We start from the raw sequence: 5,749 nt of genomic DNA, 5'->3' as shown, positions 1-5,749 counted from the left end.
GTTTAAATGTTTATTACCAACAATCAATAAGTGCAAATTCGTTGGAAAATTAAACTTGCAAGATGGGCTTTAAGCTTGCTTTTACGTAATTTCTTAGCATGACTTCCCTTAACTCAACTCAATTAAAAAAGATTTTAATTTAATAACTGTATTGAATTGGCTGGGGCCCTATTCATTTTATACTCTATATAAGTGTGTAAACTTTCAAATTCACCACAAATAAGCAGATGTGTCCTGCCCAACAGCTTTGAAATTAAACATGAGTAACATGCAGTGTTGCAGCTAACCGTGCTTCAGGTCCACAAATGTGTTAATCTGTATGAGCTAAACGCAGAAAGTCTAGCATGCAGCGTGCATGACACAGACACAATATTCACTTCAGGCTCCAAGGCCAACGTTGCAGCACGCTTGTGGTGTTGTCACTTGTTACATGCCGGACTATTGGTAAACCGTGCAAGACCGTTGCGGCCACACTGCAGTGAAAGCGCCCCCTAACTTCGTTTATCGAAGTCTGATTCTTCAACCTCTCCCTCCGCGCCACTCGAGCTGACTAGGACTAACCGCTAACCTGAGTTAATTACCTTAGGGCAACAGCAGTAAATTCAAGTATAGCAACAGTACACACCTATGATATAGGCCAAATACAGGACATGTCTAATAATTATAACACGTAGAATCTGGGGTGTAAGTAAAGGTACCTCAAGCATGCCGCTACTTACCAGCGCATGTAACGTTACATTGACTGTCGGTCCTTAAACCAACCCAATAGCCAAAAATAGCGGGTAGTACATTTACATGCAAACACGTAGCGTTAGCCTTTCCTGTGCCTGCTTCACAAATAAAGCATCCCAATGGTTCGCCGATGTGAAGCTTTTAATATGAAGGGCAGCAATAAAGTGATGGCTTAGTGTCAGTCGTAATTTCAACAGCTCTGAAACGGTTAACAGGAATCAGTCACCATACAATAACGCAAAAAAGTACAGCCAGATAAACACAGGAGTAAAAGTGTAAAAATTAGTCTAACCACTCCGTAACAAAAAAATTCAATTTCACCACAAATAAGCAGAGGTGTCCTGAACCAACTGCTTTGAAAGTAAACATCAGTAACATTCCCTGTTACAGCTAACCTGGTCCACAACTGGGCTCCTTCCTAGTTTATGAGCTAAATGCAGAACATGTTGATGCATAGCGTGCAAGTCAGAGCCACACCAATCTCTTCAGGCTTTGAGGCTAACGTTAGTAACAGCATACTGCTTGTGGTGCTGTGTCCTGCCACATTAACTGTACTAGTGAATGATGAAAGCACCGCGGCAACATTGCTGGAAACGCACGTGCATTCCCCCCACCCCCCAACGTTACTTGTCCGGTTGTTCACTCTCTCCCTCTGCACCACTCGAGCTGACCGGAGCTAACCACTAACCTGAGCTAATTACAGTAAGACACCAGCACTAATTGCTAAAGAGTAGCTAAGTTTAGAAACACTAAACACGTGAGATATAAGTGGCGTCCAGCGGGATAAACAGCAAAGCGACCTGGGTCATACAGCCAAAATTAACCGAGGAAAGTCTGGTCAGGAATTCAAATTTCTTTATGCATGCGCAGTCTGACGCATCTTAGTTTTAGTCTTACTGCCATCTTCAGGATGTACCAAGTACTGCATTCCTAATTTACTTTAATTCAATGTTTTGGGATTCATCAACATATTTATATTTTTTTATAGGTAACAATAATCACAATTACATAGACTTTACTCGAAAACAACATTTTAACCTAACAAATACATTTATTTTAATTAAACTGAACATTAAAAAACTAATTAAAGTCCACAACCCCCCTGATTCATTTTTTTGAGTGATGGATCAGGTGATCCTGAAGAGAAAGAAATTGGATATCGGATATCTATTGGATACTGCAAAGTCTGACACAACAAGAAGAATAAAAGACTTCAGAGTGTCATCTTTAAGACAGATACAACAGTGTGTGTGTGTGTGTGTGTGTGTGTTTGTGTGTTTGTGTGTGTGTTGTTCTGGTTTCCTTCATGCCCATTTAATTAATACTAATTAGTTTAATTGACAAGACAGGGAACAACAAATGCCATTAATTACACCTCAGCAAAGACATGTCCTACATCACACCCATTAATCAGAATAAATGACCATTCCAGAGAATGGTTTAAACTGCTTTTCACCTGCTAAACATTCAAAGCCCTTTGATATGTGCCAATACTTGAGGGTGGCTAGGGAAATAAAAGATGAGAGAGAGATACAAGGAAGCAAAAACTAAAAAATAAATAGGCACAACCCAGTAAGGTCAGGTAAACAATGATTAGATCGCAACACTAAGTTCTGCACATAAATGTGGTTAGACAGTTAAAACCTAGTGCAACTCTTTGATACTTTTATCCATGGAGTAGCAACACATACTCAATGTATTCACTTAATACTATTTTCTAACTCATCCCTTCCTTGGCTCCTAAGCAATACACCCGCCATGACTAAAGGCATAATGTGTATATTTTGGCAAAACGTAGGTTATCACTACATTGACATGCTTGCTTGCTTGCGCGTGCGTGTGTGTGTGTGAAATCCCTTTTTCTGGGATTTGGGGTGTTATTTTGCGTCATCGAAATTATAGTGTTTTTTGAAAATGAAACCACATAAACCTCTTCTGGTACAACCTCATAATACAATTATGAACCTGAAAATGAGCAGAATATGGGCGCTTTAAGTGCATTTATTAGAAAAAGGCGAGCTATCACTATATTGACATGTATGATTCCAATGAATAATTCCCAGTAAGAAACATGCTGTCTTCACTTACTTTATGTTACAGAGTAATACAGAGGTAAGCTCTGTCATATGTTTCAACGGCAATAACTTGAAGCTCAAGATACAATCATCACAGTTTTAAGATTAGTGTCACCAATTCAGTGTCTGACCAAATATGACATATGATTATAATTTCCCCTTCTGTTTCTGAGGTATGATGCTGGATATAGAGCAGAAACACATTTTTGTAGAAAATGAATTTGTCACAGTGAGGTTGACCTTTAATCTTCTGGATATAAAGTGTCATCACCAGATTTTCCTCTAAGACCCTTTATTCGAAATTATGTCATAATTAACGTAGAAACACCTGAGTCATCGTCAAAAACATGTTTTGTGAAGTTACAGTGGCATTGACCTATGACCACTAAAATATATCCACCTAATCCATGAGTTTAAGTGGACGTTTGTGCCAAATTTGAAGTCAATCATTCAAGGATGGACAGATGGACGGACGGATGTGCAGAAAACCCCAAAACATAATTCCTCCAGTCATGCTGTTGCAGGTATAAAAACAAAGTTAGGGCGCTGTGTTGTGTGCGGCTGTTTTTATGTTCTTAAGCAACATACATTAGCTAGATGCTTTGCTTAATTTATCAATTTCAAGTTGTTGAGTGGTCTGACTCAGTCTCTAGTGCACATTAGTAATGATGACTGCAGGGTTCTCAGTCCCCCGAAATAAAACCTTCAACAGACAGAAATTTAAACATGGTGCTATCATGCTATTTTTGCAAATACAATTTGAAATCAAAGTAACAAGGACATGGCATGAGGTGACTCTGATCCTTTGTAGAAAGTTACAATAAGAGTATAATCATGACATTAATTAAAACAATTACATGCAACAATGCAGTTAGTATCCCTCCCTAGATAATTGCCACATGCTGACAGCTCACTGTAATTATCCCCACCTTAGATATGATAGTGTTTAAGAAATATTTGTTGATTGAAGGAATTCTTTTAGCAACTGGCCAAGAACTGAACAAACTTGGAGTAATTATCCACACCCTGTTTCTGTCAGCTGTCTACCCATAAACTGCTCTGCCACACATCCACCAGACATCCATCAGCCATCCATCAGACACAATACGTTTCTTTCACCACTACATTTGTAAGTATCCCTTTTAATCTGATTTTGACAAACTACATTTTATTTGATTTCTAAGTTCTTGCTATGTATATTGTTATATCCTGCTTTCTCTTTATATTTTGCTGTAGCTTTCTAATATTATTATTATTATTATTAGTATTATTATTATTATTATTATCATTAGTGGTCCCAATAATGTACATGTAATCATTTTCAGTCATACATTTTTTATGCATGATGCAGGGAATTATTAATCAAACTTGATTGATTATAATCATACGTGATATGGGAAGATGGCGCCGACTTTAATGGCATGCCGTTTCTCTGCTCGTGTTATTGCCCCATCGTCGTGCCGTTTGTTTTGCTTCTGGTGGCGTCCCTACTTGTTGGTGGCGCTAAATCATCACTGGTTTATAAGCGCCAGGCACTGTTCGATATCTGGGCTTCTTTTGGGAGGTATTCCAGCGTTGAGGGTGGACATGGTGCTGATTCTCCACTCTTTCTGGCTGCGGTGACGGAGGAGCTTCGCCGCGGGGAGTCAACTTTCCTGCTTTAGGCGAGGCCTCGCAGGAGACGTCAGCGTGCTCGCGGTACACGTTCTGGCAAGGGTGTGAAGTTGAGGGCTTTGTTGAGAGCGACTGGTATGGACCCGATTTTTGGTATGCCGGCTGGCTACAATCATCTGGATTTGGTGCTTCGGTGGCGGTGTATTCAACCTGTTTGTCCGGGGAGTCCGGAGTCCGATCAGCTGTTTCAGCCCTGTTGGATTGACAGGAGGCGGTGCAGAGGAGGCGGGGTTTGTGTGGATAACCTGCATATACTGGACTGCAATTCGTCGCCGGTTGACGGAGAAATAAAAGTCCAGGAGGCTTTTCTAAACGTTCGGTCATTGTCTAATAAGACATTTGTTCTTTGTGACTTCTTTAATTCCCACGCTCTAGACTTTATGTTTATAATTGAGACGTGGATGCGCGGATTGATTGATCTTTGTCCTCTCAACACCAGTTTTCTCAACACTTCGAGACTTTCTGGAAGAGTAGGGGGTTTTCTTTCACTTTTTAAGGACAATTTTAAGTGCAAACAGATTGTCTACTGTGATCCTTATTCTAGCTTTGAATCGCAGCTTTTTGCTATAATTAAACCTTCTGTGGTTTTGATTGCTTTAATATATCATCCACCTAAGTATAATGACAACTTTATTTCTGAGTGGGCTGACTTTTTATCTAGATTTGTTTTTCATTATGAGAGGATTTTAATTTTATGGCGATTTTAATATCCATATTTGCTGTGACAATAAGCCAGTAGTTAAAGACAACGTTACTGTGATGTTATGGATACATTAGGTTAAGAACTCCATTACCCAGCATGCCACGGTAGTAGAGGCCGGAGGCAGGGGGTGGAAACACGGTAGTAGCCATGCGGGTAGCACAGCAGGTTGTTCGATGAAAGCCGTTGAGTAAAGTATGTTCAACCAGCAAATACGCCTCGTCTGCTTATTATAAAGTCTAAGCAAAGCAACTCATGGTGTCAGAAGTGGCCGCGAGCAGCTACGGAAGGAAGATTGGTCGCGGGTGAAAGACGGGAAAGAAAGAAAAGTCTCCGGTCGCGTAAAGGTGATGAACAGCAACATGCTAGGAGAGTTTGCTACGGCGTGTGATGGCTACAAGTGGCAGTGGAAGTGAAGCGGGGGACGAGGGACAGATCGAACAAGTAGAAGAGGATCTTGTGCCCGAATTGGAGGACATCCAGCAACAAGAGAGGGCTGGGGAAGTCCTGATACCCCGACGTTCAGTAATGGAGAGGCTAAGTCCACCCACTTCCATGCAACTGACTG

General features: G+C 40.6%; 1 long non-coding RNA gene across 1 annotated transcript in view; it reads left to right on the top strand.

The window, feature by feature from the left end:
* LOC117947712 overlaps positions 1-3,485 on the top strand; it is a 22,383-nt gene extending 18,898 nt beyond the window's left edge. The window contains exon 3 of the long non-coding RNA XR_004657302.1: positions 3,471-3,485. This is a non-coding gene — a long non-coding RNA (uncharacterized LOC117947712). The remainder of the gene's footprint in view (positions 1-3,470) is intronic.
* Positions 3,486-5,749: the final 2,264 nt, after the last annotated feature.

The sequence above is a fragment of the Etheostoma cragini genome, chromosome 7 (assembly GCF_013103735.1).
Source record: "Etheostoma cragini isolate CJK2018 chromosome 7, CSU_Ecrag_1.0, whole genome shotgun sequence".
NCBI lineage: Eukaryota > Metazoa > Chordata > Actinopteri > Perciformes > Percidae > Etheostoma > Etheostoma cragini.
Note: the sequence above shows the minus strand (reverse complement) of the source record. Positions and strands in the feature narration are given on the sequence as shown.